This window comes from Perognathus longimembris, chromosome 2 (assembly GCF_023159225.1).
Source record: "Perognathus longimembris pacificus isolate PPM17 chromosome 2, ASM2315922v1, whole genome shotgun sequence".
NCBI classification, from domain to species: domain Eukaryota; kingdom Metazoa; phylum Chordata; class Mammalia; order Rodentia; family Heteromyidae; genus Perognathus; species Perognathus longimembris.
This window is the reverse complement of record NC_063162.1, coordinates 91,253,007-91,272,051: the sequence shown is the minus strand read 5'-3', so window position 1 is coordinate 91,272,051 and position 19,045 is coordinate 91,253,007. Positions and strand designations below refer to the sequence as shown.

The 19,045-nt window shown below is 38.0% G+C and overlaps 1 pseudogene; it reads right to left on the bottom strand.

Annotated features, from left to right (window-relative positions):
* Window positions 1–17,617: 17,617 nt before the first annotated feature.
* On the bottom strand, window positions 17,618–18,189 carry LOC125345798 (annotated as a pseudogene).
* Between the last annotated feature and the right edge of the window lie 856 nt (window positions 18,190–19,045).

Genomic DNA, 19,045 nt, shown 5'->3' with positions numbered 1-19,045 from the left:
AGTCTCTCTTTAGCTCCTTTGCCCATTTCCTAATTGGTTTACTGGGCTTGGAGGGGCTTAGTTTTTTGAGTTTTGTACATGACGGATATTAGGCCTTTGTCTGTTGCTGTGCTGGTAGAGATCCTTTCCCATATGGTTGGCTGTCTTTCTAGTTTGGTGGCTCTGTCCTTAGCTGTGCAGAAACTTTTTTATTTTGTAGTAGTCCCATTTGTTGAGTCTCTCCCCTATCTGTTGTGCCCCTGGGACTCTGTTCAGGAAGTTCCTTCCTGTGCCTATAAGTTCTAGCGTCTTTTCTACTCTGTCCTTCAGTAGTTTCAAGGATTCAGGTCTGATGTTGAGGTCCTTGATCCATTTTGAGTTGATCTTGGTGAATGGTGATAGGCTAGGGTCTACTTTGAGTTTTCTGCATATGGCTGCCCAGTTTTCCCAGCACCAGTAGTTGAATAGGCTCTGTTTTTTCAATTGTATGTTTTTAGCTCCTTTGTCGAATATCAGCTGACTGTAAGAGTGTGGTTTTATTTCTGGGTCTTCAATTCTATTCCATTGGTCTTCAGGTCTGTTTTTACACCAATACCAGGCTGTTTTTGTTATGATGGCTCTATAGCAGAGCTTGAAGTCTGGTATTGTGATACCTCCTGCACTGCTTTTTTTGCATAAAATTGCTTTGGCTGTTCTAGGTCTTTTGCTGTTCCATATGAATTTATGGGTAGCTTTCTCTATTTCAGTGAAGAATGTAGCTGGGATCTTGATGGGGATTGCATTGTATTTGTATAACAATTTGGGCAATATGGCCATTTTCACTATATTGATTCTGCCTACCCATGAGCATGGGAGGTCTTTCCATCTCCTTGTGTCTTCTTTGATTTCCCTTTTTAGATTTTTTTTCAAATTTTTATTATCAAACTGATGTACAGAGAGGTTACAGTTTCCCCTTTTTAGATTTTTAAAGTTCTCATTAAATAGGTCTTTCACATCTTTAGTTAGGTTGAACCCTAAGTAATTTATTCTTTTTTTTTCTTTGCTACTGTAAATGGAATTATTTCCATAATTTCCTTTTCTGCTTGTATATTGCTGGTGTACAGAAAAGCTGCTGACTATTGTGGATTGATTTTGTATCCTGCTACTTTGTCAAAATGGTTTATTAGGTGTAGGAGTTTGGGGACTGAGTTTTTTGGGTCCTTGAGATATAAGATCATATCATCTGCGAATAGGGATAGCTTGATTTCTTCTTTGTTGATGTGGATCCCTTTGATGTCCTCCTCTTGCCTTATTGCTATGGCTAGGGATTCCAGCACTATGTTGAACAGAAGTGGGGAGAGTGGACATCCTTGTCTTGTTCCTGAGTTTAGGGGGAATGATTTCAGTTTCTCCCCATTTAATGCGGTATTAGCAGTTGGTCTGTTGTATATGGCTCTTATTGTTTTAAGGAATGTTCCATCTATTCCTGTTCTATCCAGAGCTTTTAATAAGTATGGATGTTGTACTTTGTCAAAGGCTTTTTGGGCATTGACTGAGATAACAATGTGATTCTTGATTTTAGTTCTGTTGATGTGGTGAATTATATTAATTGATTTACGGATGTTGAACCACCCTTGTGTCTGTGGGATGAAGCCTACTTGGTCATGATGTATAATTTTCTTGATCAGTTTCTGGATCCTGTTAGCTAATATTTTATTGAGGAGTTTTGCGTCTGTGTTCAATAGTGATATTGGTCTTTAGTTCTCTTTTTTTGTTGAGGCTTTGCCTGGTTTGGGGATGAGTATGATATTAGCTCCATAGAATAAGTTTGGGATTTCTCCCTCTGTTTCTATTTTGCTGAAGAGTTTGAGGAGTATTGGTATTAGCTCCTCACTAAAGGTTTTATAGAATTCATTGGTGAATCCATCTGGGCCTGGGCTTTACTTTGTTGGGAGGCTCTTGATTACCTCCTGTATCTCGCTATAACTTATTGGTTTATTTAGTTGATTTATTTCATCTTGATTCTGTTTGGGCAGTTTATACTTCTCTAAGAATTGATCCATTTCTGCAAAATTATTGTTTTGTAGTGAGTAGAGGTTCTGGAATAGTTCCTTATGATTGTTTGAATATCGTGTGTATTTGTTGTAATTTTTCCGGTAAAGTCCCTGATTTTATGGATATGAGTCTCTTCTTTTTTTTGGAAGTCTTGCAAGGGGTCTGTTAATTTTATTTATTTTCTCAAAGAACCAGCTTTTAGTCTTATTTATTTGTTGAATGGTCTTTCTTTTTTCAATCAGATTTATTCCTTCTTTAATCTTTGTGATCTCTCTCCTCCCAGTCATTTTAGATTCGATCATTTCTTGTTTCTCCAGATATTTTAGTTTCATCATGAGGTTATTCATTTGCTCTGCTTCCATTCTTTTAATGTGAGTGCTGAGGGCAATGATTTTGCCCCTCAGTACTACCTTAGCTGTATCCCATAGGTTTCTTTGTGATGTATTTTCACTGTCGTTGTGGCTTATGAACATGTTAATTTCATCCTTAATTTGGTCTGTGGCTCAAGTGTTAGATAACAGTGAAGGGCTTAGCCTCCAAGTATTTGTATTTCCTCTGTGGTATCCTTTGTTATTGAGGGTTACCTTTATTCCTCTGTGATCAGATATAATACATGGGATGACGTCAATACTTTTGTATTTGTTGAGGTTCTTTGTGTGGGCTATGACATGATCTATTTTGGAGTATGTTCCATGGGCTGCTGAGAAGAATGTGTAGGGTCTCTGGTAGGGTGAAAGACTCTGTATAGATCTATCAGATCCATTTGGGATATGGTGTTACTTAGGTCTTCAGCTCCCTTGCTAATCCTCTGGGTGTTGGATTTGTCTTTGGAGAGAGTGGAGTATTAAAGTCTCCCACTATGATTGTGTTTTGGTCTATCTTGTTCTGTAGTTCTATGAGAATTTGCTTGACATATGTAGGGCCTCTTTTGTTCAGTGTGTATAAATTTATCAGCATGATGTCCTGATTCTGGATTTTTCCTTGTATTAAAATGTAGTGCCCTTCTTTGTCTTTTTGAGTTGATTTTAATGAGAAGTTCAGCTTTCTGAAATCAGGATGGCTACTCCTGCCATTTGATAGGTGTGTTTGCTTGGAAGATCTTGCTCCATCCTTTCATTCGGAGCCTGTTTTTGTCCCTTGCTGTAAGATGGGTCTCTTGAAGACAACAGATGGCAACTTTTTGTTTATGGATCCACTCTGTCTGTCTGCTCCTCTTTATCGGAGAGTTTATACCATTTATATTCGAAGAGATCATGGATAAGAGTGTTTTTTTTCCCTTCCATTTTCCTGTTAGGCTGTTTTTCCTCTCCCTTTTTTCTTTTCTTTATTGAGCTGCTCTTTCTGTTGGGCTCTGGCTATTGTAGTTTCTTTTTGTTTCTGTCTGGGGGTCCTGTAGGTTTTCTGTTGTGTGGGGTTCCCCTCTTGGAATTCGCTGTATGGCTGGTTTTTTATTCACATACTCCTTTAGATCCTCTGTGCTACGGAAAGATCTGTTTTTTTTCCCTCAAAAGTGAATTCTAGTTTTGCTGGATAACTAATTCTGGGTTTGCAAGTGTTGATCTGGAGGACTTGGATTGTGTTCTTCCATGCTGTGTGCGTTGTAGGTTTGTGTGGAGAGGTCAGCTGTGATCCTGATCCTTTTTCCATTGTAATATAGCTCTTTCTTTGTTTTGGCTGCATTCAAAATTTGCTCTTTATTCTTGAGATCTGAAGTCTTGATTATTATGTGCCTGGGCAAGGATTTTCTAGGGTCTGGTCTGCCAGGCGTCCCATAGGCTTCAGTTACTTGGGTGAGGTCTCTTGTGAGATTGGGGAAGTTTTCTGCAATAACTGTATTGAAAATATGTTGTGGCCCTCTGCTCTGGTATTCGGCTCCTTCATCTATTCCAATTATGCACAAGTTATATCTCTTGTCTTTGTCCACTATCTCCTGGATTAGTCTGCCCTGGAGTTTAACCATTTCTTGGAGTGTGGTAATTTTCTGGTCCTTATCAGCTTCATCGTCATCCAAAAGAGAGATTCGGGATTCAATATGATCAATTCTTTGTGATGTGGCTTCAAGTGTGGAGTTTATGGATGTCAGCAAGCTATATGGTTGCCAGATCAGCTCTGATCATGGAAATTTCTTCCCTTAAAAGTCGTATTTTAAATCTATTTTTTCATGCATTTCGCTTCTCAGGATGTTAAGGTCTTCTTTAACAAAGGAGTGCACTGTATCTATTTTTGCTTCCATTTTTTTCTTGACTTCCTGAAGGTCCTTCAAGACTTCCATTCTAAACTCCTGGAATTGTTTTCTGAATTTGTTCCTGAGGCTTTCCATCATTTCTGCTATCTTAGCCTCAGTTGTTTTTTTATTCTCCATCTCCTCTTCAGTTGTACTACTTTCGGAGCTGGAGAGTTGGCTTGACCTTTCATGAAATTTGTAATATTTCTTTGTGATTTGAGCATCTGGAGATCTGCACCTGTATGTGGCGACCTTGGCTTGGCTTTTGCTAGTTCCCGCTGGTCCATTAGTGGAGACTTGTTTGTGTCCTGGCTCTGGGTTTGAGTTTGGCTGTTGAACCTTACTGCCCAATGTGTGAGTGTGACCATCTCGGTTGTTGCCTAGGTGGTCACCCTCACTGCAACTTGGGGGTTGGTAGGTTCTGTGTCTTTCTCTGCAGGACTGTGCCCTGCCTCTGTGTTGTGCTGACCCTAGTGTGCCCCTGATGCGGTTTTGCAGGTCGCTGATTCAGCGTGGTATGGAGACTTTTCTTTTCTTTGATTATTTTCCCACTCGGTACGGTGGTCAGAGGAGCTCACCTCTCAGATTGAGAATTGCCACTGAGAGGCAGCTTGCCCACCTGTGCAGAGTGCTCCTGTCGAAGCAGGTGTTGCTGTTAAGGGTAAGGGGTGGCCCTGCCCACCTGTGCGGAGTGTGGCTATCAGAGCGGCTGTTGCTGCTGAGGGGGCAGCTTGCCCACTTGTGCGCTCTGGCGGGAGGTTGGGCAGAGATCCTCCTGCTGGGCATGTGTGTGTGCACTCTAGTGCTTCCTTTGGGAGCATGCTGCCCTGAGTTGTTGGAGGGTGCTTGTGCCCTCTCGCGAGTCTGCTGTGGGGGGCGGTATGCATGGACCCCAGCAGGTTCAAGTGTCTGGGCGCGGGTTGGTGCCCACAGACTCTCTGCGCCTCCCCTGTGGGGTGGGGTGTATTCGGGCCCAGGTGTCCCTGCTGGGCTGGTATTACACACCAGCAAGCCTGTGACTGTTGTTCAAAAAGTCTGCAGACCAGGGCGCCTCAGGTGGGGCTTCCAATGCCTATCATTCCCCGGGCCCCTGCTTGGGGGAGGAGGGGTGGCGGGGCTGGTGCAGCCAGGTTCAGGCTGCTCAGCTGGGGCTTTGGGGGATGCCTATCTAAGGTGTTTCCCAGTCACTTTGTTGGGTGCTGCTCCACCTCTGCTAGCTCCCGTGTCCTCCCAGAGGCTGTAGGGTCCTCGAGCCGCCAGATATGAGGCTCCTTTGTTCCCTCGGGGTAGGGTGGGGAAGGGAGGGAGTTCTAGCTTCTTTGCAGGGTTTGGGTCTCTGCTAGAGCTGGTCTCCCATTGAGGGGGGCAGCAATAGGGAACTTACTGGTCCTGGGTTGAGTGTGTGTCCCGCGCTGCTGTGGGCTTTTCGGGGCTTGGGTGCTGATGTGTGGTGATCGGTCATTTGGTGGTGGCGGTCCCTGCTCTCCCAGTCCAGCTCTCCCAGTCTGCGCTGCCCGGTTCCCCTGCTGTTTTTGTCTGTTCACGGTCGATCGGTCCCGTGCTGCCGTCTGTCTTGGTCAGTCTGCGCTCCGTCTGGGGTCCGTGGAGCTCCAGCTGTCTGGACTCTGCACTCCTGGCATGACTTTTTGGCTGTTGCTTCTCTGGTCACTGATGGTCTGTGGTCCCGTTTACCGGCGCCGGGTCCCCTTTCCCAGCCTGGCCCTTTTCGGACCAGGGTCGGCGAGGGGGCGGGGGGGTAACCCAGAGATTTTTCCGGCTCTGTGCAGGTTATAGGCTCTTCTTTTTGTCTTCTTTTTCATTTCCTGTGTTTCTCTGTTGCTCTGGTTGTTGAGTTTGCTGGACTCTTGATGGGGTGTTGGGTGCTGCAGTTCCCAGCTCACTATTCGGTTGGAGTGAGTTGGGGTGCTTCCCTTTTGTGACGGCACCATCTTCCTCTCCAAATTTTCTTTCTTAAATCAACATTAAAAGAGACTCAAACTGCAACTGAAATTTTAAATAACAGTTTTTTAGTTTTATATGTCTACTACTTCAAACAGGTAATGAAAGCCTTTGATTCAACAAGAAATAATATGTTGGCAATTAAAAGAACACTCACACTTGATCACAAAAAAAAGAACACTCACACTGTCATATCAGTCAGTGATGCTGAAACATTTCAGTATTTAGTAAAAAAGAATCAGGTATGTTTTTCCAAAGATAATTTCCTGTCCTATAGGACGAAACATTATCTCGTGTAATTCTGACTTTAATGATCGACTATAGATCTTTGTCATTCAAAATTACCAATATTAAGCCAGACACTGTGGTTCACATCTGTAATCTACTGGTTCAGGAGGCTAAGATCTGAGTATTATGGTTCAAAACCAGCCTAGGTAGGAATGTCCATGAGACTCTTATCTCTAATTAGTCACCAAAAATGATAGAAGTGGAGCTATGGCTGAAGTGGTAGAGTGACCCAGGCCCAAAGTTTAGGTCCCAGAATATGCTCTCTCTCTCTCTCACCCTCTCTGTCACACACACACACACACACACACACACACACACACACACACACACACACCCCTAAAAGAAAAAGAAAAGAAACACTATTGAGCCTAGTGCCAACAATTTACATCTGAATTCCTAGCTACTCAGAAGGCTGAGATATGAGGATCCTGGTTCAAAGCCAGCCAGGGCAGAAAAATCCAAGACACTCTTATCTCTAATTAAGCAGCAAAAAGCCAGAAGTGGAGGTGTGCTCAAGTCGTAGAACACCTTGAGCCAAAAAAAGCTAAGCAGGAATATGAGGCCCTGAGTTCAAGCCGAACTACCAACACACACACACACACACACACACACACACACACACACACACACCAATTTTATTTCAATTTTTCAATATTTCAGAATATCCTTTATTTTCAAACAAGCAGGTTATCGGACCAGTAGATATGTATTTATTTTGCTACTTGATTCCTTCTTTTACAATGGCCTATCTCAGATAATCTTAAAGTTCATAGGATGACTTGGAGTTATTTCTTTCCCAAATCCTTTTGTGATTGACTGGCTTGTACCAGTAGTTCCTTGGAACTCAATCATATTTGGGTAAAGACTTTTGCAACTCAGAGAAGGAGGTGATGTAAAATGAGTTTTCAAGGATAGGAAGGATAACTCAATGCTGTCTCTAGAGAAACAGAAAAGGAGTTCTCAGAGAGATCTTGGTAATTTAAATCAACTAGCACCCCATATATTTCCTTTGAATGCATATCCTTTTGGGAAAATGCCAGCATTCCTTCTGAAGTGCTTTTCATAAAGGCCTCAAACTCCTGCTCACTAGTTATCAGAGATATATGATTTCCTTTAACAATGATTTTCCCCCTGCAGATTGTATTACATATGTTTCTCTTAGGCTTTGTTAAAAGCAAAATAAAAAAATATCTCATTTCTTGAGTTCAGATATTCCATCATAAAAGTATTCTTTTGAGAGAGTGTTCATATTATGTGTTGTCATGAATTTAGTTTCTAAATTTCCTAATCTATTGACAAAATCTGTAGTTATATAGCCATAATAAATTGCAAAATAATGCTAGAGGGAGAAAAGTATTTATGGGAACATTCTTTGGAAATGAAAAAAATGAATTCAATGGTTCATGTATCCCTTAAGTAAATCATTTTCTTTCTTCTTCTTTTTTTTTTTCAAAAGTATTCAGGAATGGAGATAACATTGAAATTCTGGCCAAATCAGCTGCTGCTAAAATTTATAGAACAGATTTGACATTACCAATTTAAACGTTGTAGTTGGCTGAGAATCCAGCTGTCGGTTCAGTGAGTATTGAGTGGAAAGTTGGATTAGTGACATCATCTGACACCATGCAGAGAAGGTTCCAGAGATTGGGGGTACAAGTGAGGGTGGAGGGAAATAAATTAATGTAAACAAAACACAAAGCCAAGCTTCCACAAGGCATAGTAGTGACGTGATTTTTAATTTTTTTTTTGGCATGAAAACACACTCTTCTTTGACATGGAAGGAAGACAATTTTTGCTTTAAATATAAAAGTATATAGTCTATGGTTTCTGTGGTTTGGGGAAGACAGCAGAGCAATTATCCCCATTTCCCAGAAAGTGAATATGAAATGCACAGTGCCAAACACAAACACATTTTCTGTAGTGGCTATTTTTAACTGTGTGCAATATCTTTTGACCTATTTCCCCTTGCTCAGTTATCTTAAATAGTCACATTCTTGGGGATGACAGATTTGAATATTATGCAAATAATTCTCTCTCTTTCAAGTTGAGTAAAACAAGGCAAGAAGGCAAGGTTCTGACCCTGACTTAAAGGCTGTATTTTGAAAAGCTCAGATGCTTTGGCCAAGTTTTTTCCTCCTTCTTTAGTGGTGGATGCTCAGTTTCTTCACTCCAGGAATCTAGTTCCAGTTCACATGTGCAGAGCTTCTTGATGGTAGTTTTCAAAAACACATAGAAATGGTATCTAGGGTCTAGTGAAACTGCTTTAATGGTTAGGGGTAAGGAAGCAGCCATTCTTCCAAGAAGGAAATGACTATGACTTGCTGAAAACTACTGTGCTATAACCATGTGTTGGCTTGTACCTCCTCTGTTTACTCAGCATTCCAGAAGAGAGAACGGGAGTATTTTTCCTCAAGAGTTTAAAAAGACAAGGGAGTGGTGTCATCACTGAGTATGGAGTTTTGTGGGAACTATGTATGCACCCAAGACAATATGAAAACTTCACTTGACCTGGGTACTTGGATTGGTGAGTTGAATTGCAGAGACAGTAAGAAACACCTCAAACTCCCATTCTAAAAATATGAGGAAAAACATTGTCAGAGGCCAAAAAAAAAAAGGAGGTACAAGCTCATATTCATTTTTTAATTAGGTTAATCTTTTAAAAGTATCCATCTATCTGTTGGTTAATTGGAGATAAGAAGCTCACAGACTTTACTTCAGGGCTGGCTTCTAGCCATGATCCTCAGATCCCAGCCTCCAAAGTCACTAGGATAGTAGATATGAGCCACAGGCACTCAACTTTTATTTATCTTTTACGAAGTAATTGTACAAAGTGGTTTCTATTCCATAAGTCAGGCTATAATAACAATGTTTCTTGGTCACTGACACAATTCCCATCATTCTCCTGTACTTTTCCCCATCCCATCCTTACCGTCAAGTTATGTAGTTCAATTATTACATGGTACATATTGAGTACAATGACTACACCCCTCCTCTCTCCATTTGTGTGCCAGCTTCTCATTGACTTTCCCTCCACCCTCAGAACATATTTGTACTTCTTGATATTTATTTTATTAAATCGTTTGTTAGTTGTTTACAGGAGTTACACCATTGTACTCCTACCCTAAATATAAATTATTTTAGTCAATTTATATGTATATGAATATAGCCCTATATTATGTATTAAGCCTAACTTCCTTATATGAGGGAAAAGTTATTCATCTTTCTGAGCCTGACATTTTACTTAGGTCTTATTTTTCTCATTTATTTATTTATTATTTTCTTATTTTTCTCAGTCCATCTATTTCCCTGCTAGTGAGTTATTATTCTTGCTGAGAGATGAGTAAAGTCCCATTGTATTTGTGCAGCACATTTTCTTCTTGATCAACTCATCCATTGTAGGGCATCTGGGTTGTTACCATATCTTACCTATCACAGCTAGTGCAACAATGAACAAGGATGTGCAAGTGTCTCTCAAACCTCACATTCATTTTATTCATTTATTTATATGTATGTGTGTTGGTACTGAGGCTTGAAGTCAGAGCCTCAGGCTTTCCTGTAGTTTTTTCTCTCAAGCTAGCTTTCTCCACTAGATCCAATTGTTCACTTCTGGGTATTCTTGCTGATTAGTTGGGGATAAAAGTCTCGTAACTTTTCTGCCTGGTCTGGCTCTGAATTGGGAGCTCAGATCTCAGCCTCCTTAGTAATTATGAAAATAGTCATAAGCTACCACTGTCCAGCTTTCACATTCACTTTAAAATGTATTCTAACTGGGAAGTGTGTTTGGAAGTTAGCTACCTTTACCTTTCTTCTTGCTTTAGCATCTGGAGACTTTCTTTTTTTTCTTTTTTTGGCCAGTTCTGGGGCTTGGACTCAGGGCCTGAGCACTGTCCCTGGCTTCTTTTTGCTCAAGGCTAGCACTCTGCCACTTGAGCCACAGCACCACTTCTGGCCGTTTTCTGTATATGTGGTGCTGGGGAATCGAACCCGGGGCTTCATGTATAAGAGGCAGGCACTCTTGCCACTAGGCCATATCCCCAGCCCTACACTTTTCATTTCTATTTGCCCCAGCAAAGTCCCAGAGTCCACTGAACCAACAATTGTACTCTGAAATCCTGAATCAAAATAAATCCTCAATGGATGCTGGTGGCTCATGCTTGTAATCCTAGCTACTCAGGAGGCTGAGATCTGAGGATCACAGTTCAAAATGCCTTGCAGGGAAGCCAGTGAGACTCATATCTCCAATTAACCACCAGAAAATCAAAAGTGGCTCAAGTGCACTGGACTTGAGCTGAAGAACTCAGGGACAGTACCCCAGATCAGAGTTTAAGCCCCACAACCAACAAAAAATATAAGTAAATTAATTAATCATCCTTCAAGTTGTTTCTGTTAGGAATTTTGTGACAGCAACAACAAAAGGTCTAACGGAAAGGTTCAAACTGTAATCTGTAACACTATTGTGTTCTCCATTGGATCTCATCCTGGTGATTTTGATCCACATAGGCTTTCTGCAAATATCTGGAAACATTTTCAAGGAAAATAATTGAGCTCTTGTGGCTATTAGAATTCTGGAAACTAAGGATGCTGCTGAACTTCCTACAATATACAAAGTAGCCCTCCAGAAAGAAGTTTGTCTCAAATTGTTAATAGCACTAACAGTAAGAAACCTTGATCTCCCTAGAGTAATTGACTGGCAAATTATAGATCAGCTTGACTTAGTGGGAGAAATCAGTATGTCTGACATTTATTCTGTCACTTTGCTTAGCCTAAGATTTATTTCCTCAGAAGGTAGATATGAATTAAATGCTATGGAGGAACTGAAAGGGAGCCTGGTATCATTTCTTTTCCTTGCTCTATGTTCACCCTCAATGAAAATAATTTTTATAAAAGTATAAGTGCATATGCAAGCCTAAACACACTGTATACTCATGAATGTATATACATAGATATATATGTGTAGATTTATATATTTAGCTTTATATTGTAAAAATACGTAAGTATGGGGTGAGAGGCATGACTCTGATAGTAAAGTATGAGTAATGAGTGAAAACCTCATGTAATGAGTTTGAGTTTTTGTCTAGAGTCAAAAAAGAAGGAAATACATAAGTATATAGGCGCATATGTATTGATACATATACACACATATATATGCACAGATATACATAGACATATGTATATAATTATACACTTAAGTTGATATGGTTGTATATAAATTCATAAGAATGCATACTTGTAGACATAATATACATGCACAGATATATACATATACACTTTGTTTATATATGTTTATATAAAAGACATATTTCTTATATACGTATATATATATACACATATATGGTTCATGATATAAATGACTCTCATTTTCCATTGTATGTGCTGAGGAATATTTGTATGTAAGAATTTATTTCTTATTATAGGGAAGAGTGGAGATACTTGTGACAAAATTATTAGCTACTTTATAGCATGTTTTAAATTACATTGTGTCAAGGTGAAGAAGCCATTTACTATTGAAAAAATGGTTAAATAAATATCTTTTTTGTATTTCTGTTTCGGTTAACCTTTTAAAGTATGCATATCCAGAGATTTAGGTCAGAACTACTTGTAGAGAAAGAAAGCAATATATAATTAAGTAGAAATCTAAAAAGCCCCATAGTTTTTCTGACTGACTAAGATGAAAGTTAATTGTGTCTAGCATTTTCCTGCCCAGTTAGCCTTCTGCCAGAAGCATCAAGAAATTGGCTTTGTATTTCGAACACATTTTTGAAAAGAGATGCTTTGTATATTCTCTCTTTCATGTGTGCTTGGCTGCAAAATAATGAGACAATAAACTAGTAAAAAATAGTTTCATTTAATATTTACCCATCTGGGGATGGGAAAGTGGGGGGAAAATGAGGGAGTAGGTAACAAGTTGGATAAGAAATGTAATCACTGCCTATGTATGAAACTACCCCCTCTGTATATCACTTTGACAATAAAGAAATGGAAAAAAATAAGAATTCTCTTTTCCCCCTGAGTTGGTTATTCATTTTCTATTTCTATTTTCCATGTTCTTCTGTGGGAAGTAGGAATGAGAGAGCGAGAAAAAAAAAAGATGCCATGCCAGTCACCTAACAAGTTTTGCTAAGAACATTATGAACTTCTCAGAGAAAACATTATTTTCTACACATCTGTATCATGGCACCAGAATAGTGACTGCTTTTTTTTATTTAATAAGGAGTTTTCATTTATTGTAAAAGATCTAAACTAAAAATATAAAATTTCTTCAATGTGTTTTAAGTTTTTGATTACTTTGAGTAGAGAGCTCTCTTGCAAAAGTAGGATGGCTTACTGGTTTAGGATATTTCTATATTTCTAAGATTGAGTGATTGAGCAGGAAAGTTTTCTTAAGCTTCAGGAAATTTAAAGTTTAATTATGGCTATTCTGAGCATCCAAGATGGCTTTTGTAATTTCCGATGATTACTTTGACCATTCCATTCAGCAATGATTCTGTAAACTTAATCTTCCTCTTCAAGTTTCCTAACAATTATTCATTGCTCTGAGGTATTTTGCTTCATTTATTCGTTATTTTTCCTTTCCTTTCTTTCGAAGATTCATATTTTTGCTTCTATGCTATACACTGAGTTTTAAATCATTTGTCTTAGAAACTAGCATATTTTTAAAAGAATGATTACACCTAGAAAATGGAAGAAAAAGTGGATTGTATTTTAGGGCTTTAATAATTACTGTCTAATGTATTTTTATTCAAAGTTAAACCAAATAACACTATTTCTTACCTTTTGTTAATATTGTATGTTTAGAGAGAACATTTTCTCTATTTTGCATGTTTGAAATATTTTATTATTAAACATGAGTTAGCAAAACATTCTGCTTAAAAAATCAGATACTAAAAGAAGATATAAAGACGGAAATAAAATATTAATATACATCGGTAATATTCAAGATTTTGGGGGATGAATTAGATTTGAACTTATGGCCTTTCACACTCTCCCATTTGAGCCAGGTCTCTAAGTCATGGGGGCAGGGGTTGTTGTTTGTTTGTTTTGGTTTCTGTTTGGCTTTTGTTATGTTTTGAATAAGTTTTCATGTTTTCACCTGGCCTGGCCTGGATCCTGATCCTCCTATCTGCATGTTCTGGATAGCTGAGAAGACAGGCAGTTGCCACCACAGCCAGCTTATTGGCAGAGATGAGGTCTAACTAACTCTATTGCAGGCTGACCTCTAACCAAGGACTGCTCTTATGTCTACCCCTAAAATAGCTGGAATTACAGTGGTAAACCACCACACCCAGAATATAGTAAAGACATTTAACAATCAGTATAACATGGGCACTGACCAGTCATTTTAAACTTTGGATAACAGCTGACATGACTCCATTCACGCAAACCCAATAAATGTCTACCTGACCAGCAGCTGCTGAAAAATGACATTAATATTTTGAGATAGTTTTGCTTATTAACAACATTGATTGTGCAAATGCATTGTTCAGGGTTACATTTATTATAGAATCCTTCACACTCACTAGGTTTCACTGTAGTACAGAAAAGCTGTCACTATATTCTATGAGTTATGAAATAGCATTGTCAAGAGATATATAAAAATATACATTATGTGATGTCAAAAATCAGAGGTCCACAGCAGCTCTTACTGCTAAGGTAAACTGGTTTCAAATAGAATGAAAATACAATCAGAGTGAGATTCCATCACTAAACCTTGCAAGTGTCAGAAGTAAAACAATTTCAAGGAAAATGAGTCTCAGGGATCTCCAGATTGGTAAAATTTCAATTCAGTAAAACCAATCTGTATTTGATTTGCATCAAGAATAGAACCATGTGTTGTTGGTTTGCCATATTTTGAATTCGATATCTCTATAACCCAGATGGAAGCATCTGTGGTTATAAATCCTGTTTTCCACAGAGCCCCTGAGTACAACGTGTAAGCACGTTAAATGTTTTGAGCACCCTTCCATCCAGCTGAAGTGTTAATTCACCATGTTCTTTGAAACAATACAAGCAGATAAACACCATGTATCAATAACTTACATAATTCCTTCAGGGAGGAAAAGAAAAGCCTTGGGCTGCTGCATGATAAAGTTACTTATTTGTCAGGGTAGCAGAGTGCAGAATCAGCAGTGTAGACATTTGTAAATGAATACTTGCACCAGGCTGAAGACAATAGTCTGTGAGTAGCAAGTAGTGATTTAAAAAAAATATTAGTAGCTCACATGTGTTAAAAACCAAGCCTTAAAGAATAATGATTTCCTTCCTAACCTAGTTTTGCATTTATTAACATATTACAAGTTGCTGTGGCCATGGGTTGATTAATCTGAACTATCACTTAATTTTTATATGCCGAAAGTAGTAAGTGACTTGTGCTGTTTCTTCTCACAAGTTAAAGAAGTAAAGTTACATGACAAATATATCTATGTGATTTACATTTTTACATAATTTGGAAACTTTTTGATTTTGTTCGAAATAAGTTATTCATGACAGTGCTCAGCATTTTTTTTTTGTTTTTTGTTTGTTTGTTTGTTGCCAGTCCTGGGGTTTGGACTCAGGGCCTGAGCACTGTCCCTGGCTTCTTTTTGTTCAAGGCTAGTACTCTACTACTTGAGCCACAGTGCCACTTCTGGCTTTTTCTATATATGTGATGCTGAGGAATCGAATCTAGGGCTTCATGTATATAAGGCACTCTACCACTAGGCCATATTCCCAGCCCCTAAGCATTTTTAATTATTATTGTTATTATTAAATAGTTGCACAAAGGGGTTACAATTCTGTAAATCAGGTTATGAGTGCAATGCTTCTGGCCAATGTTACCCCTTCCTTTGTTCTCCCCACTTTCTCCACCCATGCCCTAAGTCTCAGCACATTTTGTCTTGAGTATCGATGGTCATTGTCATTGGTATACTTTTAATCTTTTTCATAAAGTTAACAAATACACTTCAAGTATCTACTATTTCCTACCTGCTTTACTAAGCACTGAAAACATAAATTACATGTATAGTTAATAATTCCTTTTTCCATTCCATATGGAAATAATGCAGTTATAAAAACATCTACTAGCACTGGTTTCTATGACTATCCAAGTTCATGAAATTTAGTAACTCATTGTAATTATTGAAACACCATTTATACAATTTTCTTCACAAAACTTTATAAAATTGTTTTTTCTGTATCAATTTATCAGTTTGGTACTTGAGCACATCCCATAGTTGGGCTATGTTGAATAAAGCTGCAATAACCACCCCCATGCAGGTACTTTTTTCATATATTTTTTATTCTTCTTTGGAATCATGCCCCTGAATAGCATAGTGGGTTTATAAGGTGCTCTATTTTTAGTTTTGTAACAAATTTCAGTAATAGTTATACTAGTTTACATTTCCATTGATATTATATGACGAATCCCGTTATTTCCAATCTTTCTAGCATTGTTTACTTTTTGTTTGACAATCTGATAGAGATTAGATAGAATAATACTACAATTTCGGTTTACACTTTATGGCACGGATATAGAATTTTTGCCTTTGCTTATTAGCCATTTGTATTTCCTATTCTCAGAACTTTTTGCTCATTTTTAATTGGATTTTTCTATGGTTGTTTAGAATTTGGGGGCTCTGTGTTTTTTTTTATATAAACCCTTTGTCTATTGAGTAATTGGAATTTTTTTCTATTCTGTGAGTCATGTCTTCATTCCGTAAATTGTTTCTTTTGGTGCATAGTAATGTTTTAATTACCTATGTCTATAACTTCTAAGCTTTTTCTATGTGTTTTCTTCTGTTACTTAAAGAAATCTCAGGTCTCATATTAGGGTTTTTCTTTCTTTTTTAATCCATTCCAACTTGCTTTTGCAAGATGAAAAATCTAATTTTAGTCTTTTACATATAGATAGCCAGGCTTATCTTTTCTACTGTGTTTTTTTTCCTTTGTCAAAGACAAAATGTTATGTGGTTTTATTTCTGGATCTTCTACTGTTTTCTTGGTCTACATACCAATTTTTTTTACTAGCTTACTATTTTTGTTACTAAGGCTTTGTAGTATAATTTGAAGTGTAGTATTAGAAACCAGGATCACTTTTTTCTACTCAGGGTAAGTTTTACGTTTGGTGATGAATTTTAGGATATATTTCTCTAGTTTTTGTAAAGAATGACAATGGGATCTTGATAAGCACTGCACTGAATCCGTAGATTTCTCAGGAATATAGCCATTTCCATGTTGCTAATCCTGGGATTGTTTTGCTTGCTTCTTGCTCAACCTATTCATTGTTGGTATATGAAAAATCTACTGATTTTTATATTTTAGTTTTGTTTCTTGCCACATTGCTATAAAGTGACAGACCTAGGAGTTTGTTTGTTTGTTTGTTTTGGTAGCAAATATAGGGTCATATAAGTGTTAGATTGCATCATCTGCAAATAGGGACAATTTGTATACTTTCCTTACCAATTGGAATTTCTTTCTTTCTCTTGTTTTATTGGCTAGAAATTCTAGTGATAAATTGAAAAAAACAGTTGGAGAGTGAGCACCTTTATATTATTCTTGAGTTTTCAATTTTCTCTACTTACCATCAGGTTGGTTGTCAATTTGTAATACATAGTCTTCAATATGTTAAACTATACTCCTCTTATTTCTCGTTTCTCCAAGACATTTATACCAAGAAGGTTTTTAATTTTGTCAAGGATTTTATCTGCCTCAAGCAACATAATCATCTAATTTTGTATTTATTTCTACTTATATGGTTTGTTGCACTTAATGACTTACATATGTTTGTTTAATCGTCTTTGCATTCCTTCATTAAAGCCCACTTGATTATGGTATATGGTGTTCGGAATCTGTTGTTAAATTCAGTTAACAAGAATTTTATTGAGAATTTTTTTCCCCCCTAGTCCTGGGGCTTGAACTCAAGGCCTGAGTACTGTCCCTGGCTTCTTTTTGCTCAAGGCTAGCACTCTGCCACTTGAGCCACAGCGCCACTTCTGGCTTTTCCTGTTTATGTGGTGCTGAGGAACTGAACCCAGGGCTTTATGCATGCTAGGCAAGCACTCTGCCCCTAAGCCATATTCTCAGCCCTTTATTGAGAATTTTTGTGCCTATAATTATTTAAAAGATTTGTTTAGAATTCTCTTTTTGTGTATTTGTCCTTTCTTAACATCATGTGTAGTCTTTTGCATAATCAATTTTGTGGTTAACATTTTATATAACATAAAAAAACTCTGAATCTGTAAAGGGTCAGAACAGGTGCAAGGATATAAGAAAAGAACACATTTTCTATAAATTATAAAGGCCAGTTAACAGGAAAATCCATTGCTTTTCTCTCTAGTCAATCTTACAGTATATCAGCATGTGTTACCCTTGGAAACTGGTAGCAGTCACAGGTGGATGCTGTCATGACACTCAACTCTGTTCCTAGTTCTTAACTGGAGTGGAGCTTCCTTTCATTGTCTTTTCAGATGGTGGTAATTTGGCAAGATTTTCATCAAGAAATTCAGCTGGAGCGTCTGGGGCTGTGTTCGCTCAGTCTGCACTATAGATCACCATATTCTCAGGAATGACCTCAAAAGTGTTTAGGTTGCAACAAGCCCCGTTGATGCAGCCACTTGTCAGTATTACATTCCTACCCACATATGCTTTTGATTCAATGACATTGTTATCTCCCATTTTCATGGCTTGGGAATAGCAGCCGCTTCAAACACATTATTGATTCCAATGGTCATAGGTTTGGGATCTGGATTTTCAGTGTCGGGTTATATTATCTGGGTAAGCACATCGTTATCGGTGAAGGGAACCTAACAGAAGAGCAAGCCTTTTCCAGTTTCATAATGAGTGCAATATTAGCTTCACAGAATGAGTCTGGCAGTGCTTTTTTCCTTTCTAATGCGTGGAAAAGGTTGAGCACCACTAGTTTTTTAAGGGTCTGATGCAATTTGGAAATGAATCCATCAAGAGTTGGCCTTTTCTTTAACAGAAGACTATTTTTGCTTAAGTAGTTTATATCCTTTCAGTTCAACTTCAATAGGTCAAATGTATATAGAAATTTATCTACTTGTTTTAGATTCTCTAGTTTTTTTAAATATAGGTTTCTGGAGGGTATACCTAGTAATTCTATGAATTTCTTTGGTATTTGTTGTTTTATCCCCTTTTTCATCTCTGATTTTTATTACCTTGGATCCTTTTCTCTTTTCATGTGAAACTGTCTAGAATTTATCAAATGTATTTATCTTTTTAAAGAAACAACTTTTTGCTTCAGCCACTCTTTGTATCAATTTCTTTGTTTCAATTTCATTAGTTTCTGCACCAATCTTCCTTTCAATTTCTGATTATATTTTGACTGACTTGTTGATACAGGTTATTTGACACTTGGCCCTTGCAGCTCTTCAAGCTTTTCCACTTCTAATTTTGGATTCGGTATGTTTTCCTTTTTCTATGAAACCTATGGTGAATTTTTCAGGCATTAATGTCATCTCTTTCTTGTTTGTTTTTAATAGAGGAACTCGCAGCTATAAACCTCTTTCTTAGCACTACAAAAGGTAATAAGGTGTGCTTTCATTTTCATTAGGCTCCAAGGACTTT